This window comes from Oryctolagus cuniculus, chromosome 7 (genome assembly GCF_964237555.1).
Source record: "Oryctolagus cuniculus chromosome 7, mOryCun1.1, whole genome shotgun sequence".
NCBI lineage: Eukaryota > Metazoa > Chordata > Mammalia > Lagomorpha > Leporidae > Oryctolagus > Oryctolagus cuniculus.
The window spans coordinates 108,985,599-109,003,470 of NC_091438.1; positions in this window are offsets into that span (position 1 = coordinate 108,985,599).

The following is a 17,872-nucleotide window of genomic DNA, read 5'->3' on the forward strand; positions in this document are numbered from 1 at the left end:
CTCATGAGAGTTTGACTTTCCCTGTGGAGTGTCCCGGATCTGATAAAGGAGTGGGTACCTGCTGTGTTTCGGGCCCTGCTCTAGGCTCAAAGAATGCAAAAGCCACCTGCCAATCTGGCCCTAGAGGAGCACAAAGCAGCCGCCAGTCTATGGATATGCACATGGTCACTTACTAAATACCTTCTATTAGCAGCTGCTCAGAAGTCCTCCACTAACACTAAGAAAGTCATTGCAATCTTACACTGGTTTGCTCTTTTGTGTATTTTATCCCCATATTAGTTTTTTTGTTTGTTTGTTTGTTCATTTGTTTGTTTTTTTGACAGGCAGAGTGGACAGTGAGAGAGAGAGAGACAGAGAGAAAGGTCTTCCTTTGCCGTAGGTTCACCCTCCAATGGCCGCTGCGGCTGGCACACTGCGGCCGGCGCACTGCACCTATCAGAAGGCAGGAGCCAGGTGCTTCTCCTGGTCTCCCATGGGTGCAGGGCCCAAGCACTTGGGCCATCCTCCACTGCACTCCCGGGCCACAGCAGAGAGCTGGCCTGGAAGAGGGGCAACCGGGACAGAATCCGGTGCCCCGACCAGACTAGAACCCGGTGTGCCAGCGCCACAAGGCGGAGGATTAGCCTACTGAGCCACGGCGCCGGCCCCCATATTAGTTTTAAAATTACAATGCAATAAGAGAGTAAATGACTTGTCATAGTCATACAATAAGTAGCAAAGCTAGCACTTGGGCTCTTTCTCATGGGGAGACTAAAAGTTCTTCACTGGAGCCTGGCATATAAAAACACTCACTAGAGTCTGGTGCTGTGGCACAGCAGGTTAACCACAGCCTGCAATGCTGGCAGCCCCTATGAGCACCGGCTGGAGTCCCAACTGCTCCATCTCCAATCCAGTTCCTTGCTAATGCACCTGGGAAAGCAGAGGAAGATGGTCCAAGTGCTTGGGCCCCTGCCACCCATGTGGGAGACCTGGATGTATTTCTCTCTCTCCCTCTCTCTTTCTCTCTCTCTCCCAATCCTGTCACTCTCTTTCAAAAAATAAATAAAAAACGCAAGGTGGTGGTGGTGGTGGTGGTGACAGCCGCTGCAATACCCTCTGAGAACCAGCTTTCGGGTGTTAGAAGGAACAGTCACTTCAGTGAGTGTGAGGACCCTGTCGCAAATGTCTGGGTTTCTTAGGTGCCTCATCTAGTGCCCGGAAGACAGTAGAAGCTCAGAAAATCACTGATGTTTAGGTCACCATTTGGAGAATTTTTTTTTTCTCATCACATTTGGTTTTGGGGTGGAAGGTGCATGGAGGAGAAACAGAATTCTACCTCTGCTTTCTGGCACCTAGGAAAGCAAACCTCTGCAAGCTGACACAGAAGGGGGAGTGAGGAGGGTTGCCCACAGAATGCCCCAGCAGGTCTTGGGCTGTAGATTTGCAACCTTCTGCCTTCAGGCAGGTGAATGAGTATCCCATCAGAGACACACAGACACTTATTCTTCTCCAAGACTTTAGTGCAGGAGCCTCCCCAGCTGCCTTGGTAGCTTCCCCCCTTTCTGTCACTCTGACCTGAGGTCAAGAAATGATAGACAGAGAGGCCTTGGGTCAACCGGTTCATCCCCCCAACAGGCCTGTCCTCCAAGTTTCTCCGCCTGAGACCCATTCACTCCTGTCTCAGTTACCTCCAGCCACTTGCCCGAGGAACATACCGCACAGGCTTCTCTTGTTGGGAACTTCTCTTTGATGATCAGCCTCAGGATAGCAGGGCCCAGAAATCAGAGAAACGACACTGCACAGCCCTGAGAGTCCACCTACTGTGCCCCAACCCCCTCCCCATAGCTGCCAGACCCAGGTATCTTAGGTAACTAAAGGCTGCCAGCGCTGAGTATACAGAACTTAATGGCACTTTTATCAGTACTTAAACCTTCCAAGAACTTAATCACAGAATCACAGACGTGAGGAATGTGAGAGCTGGAAAGGGCCTTGGAAATTAACTAGTGCACCCCCCTTGACATTTTCTACAGGAGAAACGTGGACCTTGGAGGTGAAACTTCCTTGCCCAAGGTCACAGAGCTGGCCAATGCCCAAATGAACCCTTGACCAACCAGTGTAGACCTGGGTAAGGACTCCTACAGTCATCTCAGATCCCTTTAGGTTTAGTCTAACATGCTAGTTCCCAAGGACAGGTTAGAAAATGTTCTTCCTATCTAAAAGAGGGGGTTGGGGTGGAGGAAATGCAAAGGAAATATTTCTACAAGTTCAACATATGCCAGGCCTTAGGAAATGGGCTGGGGTGTCAGGCTGCCTGGGGTGAGGCTTTGGCTTCCCCAGTTTCCACTGGGTGACCATAGACAATCTTCCTCACCTGTCTGTGCCTCGGTTTCTCCCTGTACCATAACCCGCTTGGAACCAACATTATGGATCAGTGAGCTGGCTGCCTCCCTAAAGCCCATGTTCCATAGGAGCTCCACTTCCGATCAAGCTCTGTGCTAATGCACCTGGGGAGGCAACAGAAGATGTCCCAAGTGCTTGGACCCCTGTCACCAACATGGTAGACTTGGATGGAATTTCAAGCTCCTTCTGTGTCCATCTGGGGTGTGATCCAGTAGATGGATGATGTCTTTCTCTCTCTGTCTCTGCCTCTCTAATTCTGCCTTTCAAATAAATCTTTAAAAATAAATAAATGGGGGTCAGCATTTTGGCATAGTGGGTAAAATTGCTGCCAGCATGTTGACATCCCATGTGGGCACCAGTTCAAGTCCTGGCTAGTCCACTTCGGACCCAGCTCCCTGCTAATGGCCTGGGAAAGTAGCAGAGCATGGCCCAAGTGTTTGGGCCTGGTCAGAGACCCAGATGAAGCTCCTGACTCTTGGCTTCAGCGTGGCCTATCCCAGGCTGTTGCTGCCTTCTGAGGAGTGAACCAGTGGATGGAAGATCACTCTCTCTGTACCTCTGACTCTCAAATAAAAATAAATAAGTAAGTAAAAAAGTAAAATATTCTTAAAAATTGTGAATGGAGAGAGACTCATTTGGGGCATTTGCTTGATTCTTGGAAAATTTGCTTGTTCTTGGAAAAAATACCATGGTGACTAGGGAGGGCTCAGGAGCCAGATTGCAAGGATTCAAAACCTGGCTCTACTCTTTTTTGTTTGTTTATTTTAAAGATTTATTTACTTAAAAGGTAGAATTACAGAGAGATAGAGAGATCTTCCATCTGCTGGTTCACTCCCCAAATGGCCACAACAGCTAGGGCTGAGCCAGGCTGAAGCCAGAAGTCAGGAGCTTCATCTAGGTTCCAGCTGGGTGCAGGGGCTCAAACACTTGGACCATGCCCTGCTGCTTTCCCAGGCCATTAGAGAGAGCTTAACTGGAAGTGGAGCAACTGGCACTTATATGGGTTACTGGGACTTATATGGGGCTCATATGGGTTACTGGTATTGCAGGCAGCAACTTAACCCACTGTGCCACAACAGCGGCCCCGTGGCTCTACTTTTTTTTTTTTTTTGACAGGCAGAGTGGACAGTGAGAGAGAGAGACAGAGAGAAAGGTCTTCCTTTTGCTGTTGGTTCACCCTCCAATGGCCGCCGTGGCCAGCACGCTGCAGCCGGCGCACCGCGCTGATCCGATGGCAGGAGCCAGGTACTTATCCTGGTCTCCCATGGGGTGCAGGGCCCAAGGACTTGGGCCATCCTCCACTGCACTCCCTGACCACAGCAGAGAGCTGGCCTGGAAGAGGGGCAACCGGGACAGAATCCGGCTCCCCAACCAGGACTAGAACCCGGTATGCCGGTGCCGCAAGTCAGAGGATTAGTCTAGTGAGCCGCGGCGCCGGCTCTACTCTTAATAGCTGTGAGACCTTGGGTCTCAGTACTTCAGTTCTCTCTCATTTGTAAAGAGGCATAATAGCTACCACAAAACCTATGATCTGGGGCTGGCGTGGTAGCATAATGGGTTAAGCTGCAGCCTGCAGTGCTGGCATTCCATGAGTGCCAGTTGGAGTCCCGGATGCTCCACTTGCAACTCCCTGTTCCACTTCCAATCCAGCTCCCTGTTAATGTGCCTGGTAAAGCTGCAGAAGATGGCCCAAGTGCTTGGGTCCCTACACCCACATGGGAGATCAGGATTAAGCTTCTGGTGACCTATCTTTATCCTGAAGATTCAACTAGTTAATATCTAAACGGAGGGTTTAGCACACTGCCTGCCCAGAGTAAGCAGCCAATATTTATTTTTTCTTTTAAAGATCTATTTCTCTATTTGAAAGAGTTACACAGAGAGAGAAGAGGCAGAGAGAGAGAGAGAGAGATCCTCCATCTGCTGGTTCACTCCGCAATTGGCAGCAACGACCAGAGCTGCACCAATATGAAGCCAGGAGCCAGGAGCCTCCTCTGGATCTCCCACACAAGTGCAGGGGCCCAAGGACTTGGGCCATCTTCTACTGCTTTCCCAGGCCACAGCAGAGAGCTGGATCGGAAGTGGAGCAGCTGGGACCCGAACCAGAGCCTCTATGAGATGCTGGCACCGCAGGCAGCAGCTTCACCTGCTACGCCACAGCACTGGCCCCAACAACCAGCTTTTATTAGCTATTATTATTAGTGATGAAGACTATAGAGCCTATAGAGCCCTATACAGACCTGACTAGATGACCTGAACAAGTTATTTAACTTCTTTATGATACAATATTCTCAGCTGTTAAAAAAGAGAAGTGATAGAACCAATCTTATAAAATATTTTAGTATAAAATACTAAACTTTATATCTAAAATATAAAGGTCTCAACACAGTGTTTAACATGTTATTATTCAATAAATTGTTACTATCATTCTTTTTCTCCCTAACTTCCTAACTTAAAGAGGAGCGTAAGTTTGGTGATCTGACTGCCTGAATTTCTAACACAGTTTTGATTTCACATGTTTTATTCTATCAGCCTCCCAGCTTCATTTGTATAAGAGTAAAAAAGAATATAAAAAGACAAGACATCTAGTGTTATCATCAGAAACACATAAACTAGAAAGCCAAGAACAATAAAGGACTGTTAGTAAAGCTGACACCAAGACATCATAAATTTTAATACTTCTAAAAGAAAACTCAGGAAAAAAAATCTTAGTGATCTTGGATTTGGCCAAAATTTCTTAAAGAAGTCACTAAAGGGGGCTGGTGTTGTGGCATAGCAGGTAAAGCCGCCGCCTGCAATGTCCGCATCCCATATGGGCGTTGGTTCGAGTCTCGGCTGCTCCACTTCTGATCCAGCTCTCTGCTATGGCCTGGGAAAGCAGTAGAAGATGGCCCAACTCCTTGGGCCCCTGCACACACATGGGAGACCTGGAAGAACTCCTGGCTCCTGGCTTCAGATCGGCACAGCTCCGGTCATTGCAGTCAAAAAATTGGGGATGGAAGACCTCTCTCTCTCTCTCTCTCTCTCTGTCTTTCTCTCGCTGTGTAACTCTGACTTTCAAATAAATAAATAAATATTTTTTAAAAAGTCACTAAAAGGCCGGCGCCGCGGCTCACTAGGCTAATCCTCCGCCTAGCGGCACCGGCACACCGGGTTCTAGTCCCGGTCAGGGCGCCGGATTCTGTCCCGGTTGCCCCTCTTCCAGGCCAGCCCTCTGCTGTGGCCAGGGAGTGCAGTGGAGGATGGCCCAGGTGCTTGGGCCCTGCACCCCATGAGAGACCAGGAAAAGCACCTGGCTCCTGGCTCCTGCCATCGGATCAGCGCGGTGCGCCGGCCGCAGCGCTGGCCGCGGCGGCCGTTGGAGGGTGAACCAACGGCAAAGGAAGACCTTTCTCTCTGTCTCTCTCTCTCACTGTCCACTCTGCCTGTCAAAAAAAAAAAAAAAAAAAAAGAAAAGTCACTAAAGCCTTGAACTGTAAAGAAAATAATTGATCAATTAGACTTCCTTGAAATTAAAGTTCTATGCTTTTCAAAAAACATTATTCTGAAGATTAAAAGGCACCCATTAGACTGGGAGAAAATATTTATAAAATCCATGTCTGACTAAGAACCTGCATCCAGAATATACAAAAAGCTTTTATAACCCAATGATAAGACAACAACTGAGTTTTTAAATGGCAGAAACATATGAACAAATACTTCACCAACTAAGATATATGGATGGCAAAGAAACACATGAAAACATGTTCAATAACATTTATGATCAGATAAACCCAAATTAAAACCACAATTAAAAACCACTGTATACTTAAGAAACTGATTTACGTAAAAAAGATGAACCATATCAAGTTTTGGCAAGGATAGGGAACAACTAGTACTTTCATATATTGGGAATATAAATGGTAATATAAAATGGTGAAGCCATTTTGGAAAACAGTTTTGCAGTTCAAAGTTGAATCTATATCTACCGTATGATCCAGCCATCCACTCCTAGATATTTACCCAAGGGAAATGAAACAGATTTCCATAAAATTCAGTACAAGAATTTTGGAAAAATAGCGAGGAAGTTCCTCAAAAAAATTGGAAATAGTTCTACTATGTGACCCAGCAATCACACTATGTGATAAATAACCAAAGGAAATGAAGCCAGTATGTGGAAGAGAGACCTACACTCCCTTGTGTATTGTAGCCCTTGCCATACTACTGAAGACATGGAATCAGGCTAAGAATCCATCACAGGATAAACAAAGAAAATGTGGTATAGGCACACAATGGAGCACTATTCAGTCATATGAGATCAATTCCTGTCAAATCCTGGAGGACATTATGTTAAGTGAAGAGTCAGGCATAGAAAGATAAGTCCCACATAATTTCACCCATATGAAGATATAAAAAAGTTGATCTCACAGAAGTGGAGAGTAGAAGTGTGATTGCCAGAGGCTAAGGTGGATGCAGGGGAGGAGAGGGGGAGAGGTTGGTCACAGATACACTGATTCAGTTAAATAGGGAGAATATATTCTGGTGCTTACAACACAGTGGCATGATTATCATAAACAAAAATGCATTGCGTGTTTCAAAATAGCTAGAAGAGAGCGTTTTGAAAGTTCTCATCATGAAGAAATGACAGTTGCATATGGTCATAGATATGTTAAATCCACAGTGTTTACATTTACTGAAATACCTTGTGGTACCCCATATATACAATTATTGTGTGTCAATCAAAAATAAAATAAAAACAAATAAATTAGTCACATGAATAGTAGTTTTTTTGATGGCCAAAATGGAAACAACCCAAGTATCCTTCCAAAGGTAAATCCATAAAATGATATATCCATATAATATTTATGTATATCCATACAATGATATATCCATATATCATTTATAATATAACATAAAATTATACAACTCACCAATAAAAACAGATAAATTATTAATACATATATTATGGATACATATCAAAAGAATTATGCTGAGTAAAAGATTCTATGTTCTTTTATTTTTATTTTTAAAAGCTATTTACTTTCATCTAGTTGAGTGACAGAGTGATGCAGAAGTGGAGGAGGAAGACAGAGATCTGCTATCCACTGCTTCACTCCCCAAATGCCCCCAACAGCCAGAGCTTGGCCAGGCTTAAGCCAGCAGCCTAGAACTCCATGCAGGGGAACTGTGTCCAGTTCTCCCACACAGGTATCAGAAGCCCAAGCACTTGAGCCCTTATCTGCTACCTCCCAGGATGCATCAGCAGGAAGCTAGATTGGAAGCCAGGGAGCCAGTACTCAAACCAGCACTCCAACATGGAGGTGGGCATGCCCGGTGATGGCTCAACCCACCACACCACAGCACCCACCCAAAAGCCATATTTTTACAAAGAATATGTAGGTGTGATACAATTTACATAATAGTCTAGAAAATACAAAATAGGCTATAGTGACAAAATCAGATCATCCTTGACCTGGGCTTGGGGAAACATAAGAAATGACAAATATGAGGGGGTGAGGAATGTGTTCATGTTCTTTACCATGGTGATGGTTTCATGCATGGGCATATGTCACAGCTCACTGAAGTAGTCTGAGTGCAACAGAGAGACACCACACAGTAATTAAGCAGGAGAAATTTAACAAATCTTTAAAAAAGGTTTATTTATGTGAAAGGTAAAGGGGGAGGGAGAGAAAGAGAGAGAGAGGGGAGAGAGAGAGAGAGAGAGAGAGAGAGATCTTCCATCTGCTGAATCAGTCCACAAATGGCCACAACAGCCCGCGGTTGAGCCAGGCTGCAGCGAGCCAGGAACTCCATCCAGGTCTCCCACATGGGAGGCAGGAATTCAAGTACTTGAGCCATCATCTGCTGCTTCCCAGGAACATTAGCAATGAGCTGAATTGGAAGCAGGACTCAAATCAGAACTCTGATATGAGAAGCGGGCATTCCAAGCAGCAGCTTATCCTGCTGTGCAACATGCCCATCCTAGAGATAATTATTAACTGTGTCGAAACTTTTCTTAAATCTTCATAAAATATAACTACCCATGGAACCCTAGGGCTGAGGGAGATGACCTGAAGTATGGCAAAGTTGGATGGGGTTCAGATGTAATTGCAGATGATATGGTTCAGCACACTGGATGGTAGAGAAGTGTGCTGGTCTTCCCAGGCTGAACCAAGCATTGGCCACTCTCTGGAGTGCAGTCAGGGGAACAGCAACTAAGGCATGTGGGAGTCTGGGTGCTGGGACGGCAGGAGGAGTTTAGAACACGTGGTCAGGGTGAGGCTTGCAAAAGAGACAGCAGCTCTGCATGTACCTCACCAACCTTGGGTGCCACAGGGAAACTGTGGGGACTTAGAGAAGGAGCAGCGGCTCAGTGTGTGGCCCTCTAAGCCACAGGTGACTGCATGAAAACCTCACTGGGGTTTGGTTTCCACATTCAGAAGGACTTGAAAAAGATTCTCATTGTGCCAAGGCTGGAAGATTGCAGAGAGAGTGGGTTTGGGCTTGTGGCTAGGATGGCTTCCACCAAACATTCTCATGGCCCCATGTCTTGGCCTAGGCTGGAAACTGCAAGATGCCCCTTCCTCCTGCAACATCCCTGCGAAGTCTTCAATTGCAAAAGTTCACTTTCAAGGAGAAAAGACTAGACATACTCCATTGCTTATTCTAGAGCATATATCAAAAGGTGAACTTAATAACCAATGTACTCATCAAATTGTACACTTTAAATATAGTCATTTGATTGTATGTCAGTTGTACCTTAGTAACACTTAAAATTAATATTCGCTGACAGACAAGGCTGTAAACATGAAAGACAGATTTAAAAAAAATAAGAAAAAAGTGATTTGTAGGAAACAGACTATTTAGATTGAGGAAAATACAAACACACTTCCTATTACTCATACATTCGGAGAGATAAGTGAAAATACTGCTTTTATGAAATACAAACAGGATGGCAGGAGGATGAGGAAAAAGATTCAAAGAACAAAACAGTCCTGGAAATTAAAAATACTGAGGCTGAAATGAAAAAGCTCAATATAAAGATTAGGGAAAAATAAGGCAAAGACTCAACAGATAGAAATAAGGAGAGTAAATAAGAAATTGCAAGATCACTACAAGAGGAAAACATCTAAACAGTAAGAGCTCTAGAGAAACATAATGTTTAAATAAGATGGAAAAAAATTAACAGCAAAATCATTAAAGAAAATTTGCCTCAATAGAAGGATATGGGTTAACATATTAAAAGGTCCTACTGAAGGCTCAGCACAGTGGATGAAAATAGATTCTTACGGGGCCGCCCATGGCTCACTTGGTTAATCCTCCACCTGCGGCACCAGGCGTCCCATATAGGCTTAGTTCTAGTCCCCGTTGCTCCTCTTCCAGTCCAGCTCTCTGCTGTGGCCTGGTAGGGCAATGGAGGATGGCCCAAGTGCTTGGACCCCTGCACCCTCATGGGAGACCAGGAAGAAGCACCTGGCTCCTGGCTTTGGATCAGCGCAGCACCGGCCATAGTGGCCATTTGGGGAGTAAACCAACAGAAGGAAGACCTTTCTGTCTCTCTCACTGTCTATAACTCTACCTGTCAAATAAATTTTTAAAAAATTTAAAAAAGAAAATAGATTTTTACACTTTAGAAAAAGCATTGTGAAATTATAGAATAAGAGACAAAAGCTTTCAGAGATTTTAAAAAGATAAACAAAAACATAAAAATCTAGAATAAGAATGATATTTGATCTTCCTAATAATATTACTGGAAGAAGAAAAGCCTTTGAGAAATGCTTCCAAAATTCTGAATAAAAAGTATGCTCTACTTAGCATTGTATACCCAGTTAACCTATCATTTAGAATGTAATAAGAGGGGCCTGCACTGTGGTGTAGTAAGTTAAGCCTCTGCCTGCGATGCCAGCATCGCATATGGGCATTGATTTGAGTCCTGGCTGTTCCACTCCCTAACTAACTCCCTTCTAATGTACCTGGGAAAGTAGTGAGAGATGGCCCAAATGCTTGGGCTCCTGCACCCATGTGGGAGACCTAGAAGAAGCTCTTGGTTCTTGGCTTTGGATCAGCCCAGCTCCGGCTGTGCAGCCATTTGGGGAGTGAACCAATGGATGGAAGATCTGTCTCTCCCTCTCTCTGTCCATAACTCTGCTTTTCAAATAAATATAAAAAAGAAAGAAAGAAAATGAAAAAAAAAAAACAATGTGATAAGAACATCTGCTGGGATGCAGAGCCTCAAAAATATGTCCTATGCACCCTATGTTAGTTTCCTAAGGCCTCTGTAACAAACTACCACAATATTGGTAGTTCAAAACAATACAAATGTATTCACTTAAAGTTTTGTAAACTAGAAGTCTGAAATTGGTTCACCTGGGCTAAAGTCAAGGTGCAGACCAAGCTAATTCCTCCTGGAAGCTCTAGGGGAAGCACAGGATAGACCTCTAAGGTTCTGTGTGGCCATGGCATGTATACTGCGCACTGGTCCTAAAGCAGCATCTGTCTCCTCATGATCAAGGCCAATCACCGCTTCTGGGATGGTAACTTCCTTGCTATTGGTCCTTTAGAAACTGGTCATCAGCTGTAGCTTTACATTTGAATTGCAGGGTCCCCAGTTAAGTCATCATCTGCAGTGCTGGCATCCGGTATGAATGCTGGTTCAAGTCCCAGCTGCTCTACTTCCAATTCAGCTTCCAGCTAATGTGCCTGGGAAAGCAGTGGAGGATGGCTCAAGTCCTTGGGCCCCTGCACCCATATGGGAGACCCAAAAGAAGCTCCTGGCCTCTGACTTTGGCCTTACCCAGCCCCAGCCATTGTGGCCATTTTGTATATTTATATGTATGTTCTTAATAACAGAGCTCACAAGCATATGGGAAGCAAAAACTGGCAACACTAAGGGGAGAATCGGATGTGAACAATCATGGCTGAAGACTTGAATGCTTCTCTTTCAGCTTTTATTAAAGAATATAACAAACCAATAAAGACATAAGACGTGTACACTATCAACCAACTTGATTTCGTAGATATTTATGGAACATTCTATCCAACAACTGAAGAACACACATTCTATTCAAGGACCTAGAGAACATTCATCAGGATAGATCATATGCTGAAATATGAAATGAGTCTCAGTGAATTTCAAAAGATTTGAATCACACAGAGTGTATTCTCTGACCACAAGCCAAGTAAATTAGAAATCAATAATAAAAGATATATAGAAAATCCATATACATATGAAAATTAATCAACATTTTAATAACCCTGGAATAAAATAATTTACAGATAAAATTAGGAAATATATTTAAATAAATGTCAAGGAAAACACCACATTAAAATTTGGAGGCTACAGTTAAAGTGATATGAAGAGGAAATTCATAATATCACGTTTATGTTACAACACAAGAAAGATACAAAGTCATGATTCAAGTTATCATATTGGGAAGCTACAAAAGAAGAGCAAACTAAACCCAAAGTAAACAGAAGAAAATAACAGAGATAAGAGAATTCAGTAAGCTAGAAAACAAATAAATAACAGAAATCCACAAAGCCAAAAGTTTGTTCTTTGAAAATATTAATACAAGTATTAAAATAGTAACATAAACAATACAATTGGTAAAGCCTGGTAATAATTATCAAGAAAAACAATAGAAAAAAAATTTACCAACATCAAGAATAGACACTATATTCACAGGTCTTACAGATTGCTGAAAGATAGGAAGGAATTGTTTTGAACAACTTTATGCCAACATATTGAACAATGTAGATAAAATGAACAAATTCTTTGAAAAACAAAATATACCACAACTGATGGAAGAATAAATGAACATCTATGTACCTATAAAAGAAGAGTGAACTGTTCACACCTCTGCACAGAGACAACCTCTAATCCAGATGACTTTATAGCTGAATTCCATCAGAGATTTAAGGAAGAAATAATTCTAATATTACACAAAGTCTTTTACAAAAGAGAAGAGGAGGAAATACTTCCAAGCTCATAATATAAACTACCAAACTCTGATATCAAAACCTGATAAAAAAAATCCAAACCAATATGTCACAGGAACTTAATATAAAACTCTTTAACAAAGCATTAACAAATTAAATCCAGCAACATAAAAGAATAATATATCATGATCAAGTTGGGTTCATCTCAGTAATGCAAGGGGTGTTGATATTATAAAATCAATCGATGTAATTCACTAACGTAATCAATGAAATTATTAGGTTTAAAGAGAATATCATCCAATGAGCTCAAGAGTTGCAGAAAAAGAAAAACATCCACTTATGATTTTTATAAAGTTTTCATTAAACTAGAGATAAAAGAAAACCTCAGTATAAAAGACATCTCAGGAAACTACAGTTAGTGTCATAATTAATGGTGAGATATTAATTATAGTCATCCTAATGTGAGAGGTAAGGCAAAGGATTATGATCTCATCATTTCTGTTTAATATTGCACTGGAGGTAGCAGCCATGCCACACAGCAAGAAACATAAAAGCTATAAATATTGAGAAAGAAGTAAAGTTGTCTTTATTTGGAGGTAATAAGTTGATGGACATTAAAGAAACACACACACACACAAGAGAAAACAACATGACAATTTTTTTAGATTCCATTATGAAATTTAACAAGTGAATTTAGCAAGGTCTCAGGATACACAAAAATTCATTTTAAGTCTACATATTAGTAATAAATAATTGGAAATAAAATCTTCAAATAATTTCCATTTACAACAGCACCAAAAAATTTTTAAAAATGAAGAAATTTAATGTAATAAATAAAAAGACCTTTACTCTGAAAACCTCAGAAACACTAAGGAGAGAAATCAAGAAGATGAAGAGCTATAGCATGCTCATTGATTGAAAGATTAATATGAAAATATGTCATGAAGACAAAAAACCTATCAATGGAATTAGATACAAGTATTAGTTGGATGGAATTTAAGCCATGAGCTGGGTAGGGGGAATATGAATTGATACATTTACAGATTTGAGGGTGAGAGGAGTTAAGGGCTTGCCCTAGATCTTCCAGTTAGGGAAGGTAGAGTTGGCGCACCTAGTCTCCCAACAACCAGTCCAGGAATCTTTTGTGAAAAAGACTCCCATCTAGGTTCCTAAAGAAACCTCTGGGTGTGGAATGCGGTGGGGGAGGGGCAGGAGGAGATGGTTTCTTCTCTTCTGAGAGAGTCACTTAATTCAGAGGTCTCAAAATGACAGCCTAGTGGCCAAACTTAGCCTTCCAAAGTGTTTAGACTCTAAGCAGTTAGTGTTTTTAAAAATGCAAGCCAATATTTCAAGTCTGAAAGATTTCACATGAAAACCTGAAATCCTGCTTGTTAGGAAAAAAAAAAAAAAAAAAACTTAGCAGATCTGGCAACACCCAAGGCCTCCTGGAGGAAGGGCAGGTGGAGCTGGAGCTGGGGGTGAGGTAAGAAGCTGGTGCCCCTGCAGCAGAAGGTCCCATTGCTCCCTCAGACCAGGTCTGTGACAAGACGAGCCTGGCCCCTGTGCGCATGCATGGCTGTGACCCAAGTTCTCTACCGCTGTGCCCCACACGGTTAACCACCACTTCCAGAGGACTGACTGTGTTTATGAGTAGCCATCTAGAAATGCCAATTAGCTGTGTTGACATTCTGACAGTCATTCAACAGAGCGGACTCCCTCTAAGCTGCAGGTGTAAGCAGTTTTCACACACAGCAAGTAAAGCAGAGATCTGGCAATCTTCCAGTGTGTTGGAGTCATGAAGATATTCAATCTGGACTTTTTTTGGACACCAAAGTAGACTTATTTTGGGAGCCCAATCGCAAATAATCCAACCTGACATTCCACCTTGATCAAATTTACCTACCAGTTGCCCTGTTTCCGTAGACTAGGGTTCCCATAGCCACTACTTTAAGCAATTTCATAACCTCCTCAAGTTTCCTAAGAAAATTTATGGGTGTAAAAACCGATGCTGCCCAGAATGGTAAAATAGCACCATATTAAACCTAAAAGGAGCCTGTGAAGTAAACACAAACCATCCCTAGGACGAGCGAGGGGAAAACCAGCAGTGATGACACACAGAAACATGGTTTTTATACGCAAAACTCCCCAACCGCCTACACTCAGTGAATACAGATCACTTTTTGGCTCTGAGATAGTTCCTCACAGCACACACATGGAAGCTAAAATGGATGCTGGGGACCTCGGAGTACATCTGCTCTTGATCTTCTGTCAATACAAAATATTTTCCCTCTTTCAACCTAAACACGGAATCAGGAAGCCTGCTATGACACCATCCAATCGAGAAACATTTTTGAAAACCAGAAGCCAGAAACAGATTCATCTTCTCATTTGTCTCTCCTCACCACTACAAAATACAAATAATTTGAAGTTTTAAGTACTCTGATTACCCCAGACCTTGCCTCTATGAAACACAGGTCTCGATGACAACAATTGTCCTAAACAGTTACATCCAGCTACCAGAGAATCAGCTGTGTGTCTACAGTTTGTTTTGTTTCTATAAACAGTGAGATGCTTGCGGTTAATATTTCTGTGAATTTCACCCCCCTAGGGAAAATGCGCTATACACAACTCATTTTGCTGTTGCTATTTTTTTATTAATGAAGTTAAAGCTCTATTGTCTGGTGCGATGTGTAAACACCGTCAAGCCAAAAAGGGAGCCCTCCGAAGACAACGATCGATCGATGAATCGCTGTCTTAAGACAGGATGTCTGCGTTTTTGTTTTTTGGTTTTTTTTGACAGGCAGAGTTAGCAAAAGAGAGACAGAGAGAAAGGTCTTCCTTTTCTGTTGGTTCACTCCCCAAATTGCCCCTAGGACCGGCGCTGTGCCCATCCGAAGCAAGGAGCCAGGTGCCTCCTCCTGGTCTCCCATGCAGGTGCAGGGCCCAAGCACTTGGGCCATCCTTCACTGCCCTCCCAGGCCACAGCAGAGAGCTGGACTGGAAGAGGAGCAACAGGGACAGAATCCGGCGCCCCGACCTGGACTAGAACCCGGGATGCCGGCGCCTCAGGTGAAGGATTAGCCTAGTGAGCTGCGGCGCCAGCCAGGATGTCTGTGTTTTGAAGGCGATGACACAGGCAGGAGCGGGGATCAGGGTGCAGGAATGTCCCTGGTTTCCTCTGCTCATCTTCATGTCCACCACTTACTCCAACCTTCCTTATCTCTCTAATAAATACCAGATTTTATTGACACATGTCATCTGCTCCTTGCCATAGACACCAAAGCCTCAGGAATAGGGGGTGTCTTTCTCAGCCATCGTTATCTCAACACATTTGCAGCAGTCATGGTTATAATTCTTGACTTTGTTTTTAAAACCCAGTTCCATCACACACCCGGTGCATCTGTTTTCCTCCTCCCAGAAGAGAGGCATTCTTGATTGCTCTGCCTTTTCCCTTCAGAGAAATGAACTACACACAGATGACATAGATCTTTTGATCAACAAGCTGCCAAAGAGATACAGATTTGCTTGCCACAATCAGAAAGGAGCTACACTCGTTTTTGTTTTTTTTTTCCTTACTATATTATAAAAGGGGGGGAGGGACTGGGGGAGGGAATTCTTAAAAAACCACAATGGAGGAGCACTTCCTTTATGGAAAAGAGTAGAAAAACATTTGCAGGATCACCCCAGGAAGTCGCACAGAAATTGATCCTCAACATTCGCGCATAAAATACCACAGTTGGAGCAGAGAGCATTTGGGGTTTTGCTTCTTGGATGCTGGATCTATTTATTTTTAATTTTTAAAAATCATTTCATTGAACGCTGAGCTCTAGATTTGTAGCAACGTTCGGCATGCATTGTCACTGCAGGATGTTGCATCTCGGTGTAACTTTCCAGACTAGCTCAAAGACTCCCTGGGCTAGAGGGAATTATTTGGATTCCTGTTTACAGCTGAAGAAACTGAAGAAGAGAAGCCGAGTTTCCCACTGAGATACAGAAAGAGTCTGTTTGAGGGCCCAGTCTTGGGGTTTCAGAGTTCAAACGCCCACTCGAACAATACAACAGGGGAACAGACAGCCTTCTAAATCTAGCATGAAATGCTGAATTTTGCTCTTCTCTCTTATAATGCAATAGAGCACATTTGCATGGGCAGGCTCTGCAACAACAGAAAAAAATGTGGTCAGATGGTAGCTATATCCCAAATAGTCTTTATTACACATGATTGAATGTGATTTAAGAAATAGAGTCATTCGCTCCTGCCACAAATATTCTTTAAGCCCTTTGTGCCAGATACATCAAAATCCTTCCACTTTACAGTGTATTTGATAGCAGCTTGTGCTCACCACCTAAAAATAAATCTCATGGTTATACTTGGACTATGTGCTGCATTTGTCTTGCAAGATGTGATGGCCAAAGCTTTTTTGTTCATCAAAACCAGCTATGTTTCTTGGGCATCTGTGTTTACAAAAATGTCCACTTATAATATTTCTTTCATGTGCAGAAAACCCTCATAATGGTGATTTATTAATTCTACTGGAAGCAATCAAGGCTAATAGAGAGTTAGAGAGCCAGGATGACCTGCTTCTAGTTCTGATGAGTAATAATGATAGTCGTCATAACTACAACTTGGTGACTATTTTATGTGCATGTTCCGATTGAATCCATACAATTCTTTGAATTCACACTATTGCATCCATTTTACAGATGAGAAAATTGAAGCTTAGAGGAGTGCAGTAATTCCCTGATGATTACATTTAGTGCCAGTGTGGTTAACAAGCAGTCATTTTGAGTCAGGAAGACTTAGGAGTCTACAGAACACTTACCAGTCCTAGGGTGAACAACCCTCCCAGTTTGCTTGGAACCATCAAGACGGAATTTTCAGTGCAAACCATGATGAGGGGCCACTCCGTGAGCAATGTGGCCTTCGAGAAAGTACTTCCCCTCCCAGGGCCACGCAGGTGTTTGGAGCAGAATGATCTCAAAGGCTAAGTGGAACTCTGAAGTCTGGTTTCCCACGCTGCAACATGACTTAGGACCATGTACTCATGACCCAAGGAGTCCACAGTGTTCCTTCTGCCCTTGCTTCTTTGTGACAGCACAGTTGTAAGGGAGCTCTCCTGGCTGATTCTGGAACGCACTCTCCGACTGAATTTACATAGAATCAATACTGCCACATCACAACTTGTAAACCAGCCTTCCCGAGCACACTAAGCTCCTCTGGCATCTTTCTTACCATTTTATTTTATTTATTCAAAAGGCAGAGAGAGAGCTCCCCTCTACTGATTCACTCAACAAATGCCCACAATAGCAAAGACTGGGCCAGGCCAAAGTCAGGGGTCCAGGTATCCCATAGAGGTGGCAGGAACCCACTGCTCGAGCTGTATCACCTGCGGCCTCCAAGGGTGCACATTAGCAGGAAAGTGGAATTGGGAGGGGGAGCTGGGACTCACATCGAAGCACCCCAATATAGGATGCAGGCCATCCCAAGTGGATCTTAGCTACCTGCCTCTGCCTTATCGTTGTAAAGGGCCCTTCACATTTGTCACATCCACTCAGTGTTTCCTCAGCAAAATGGAGATAA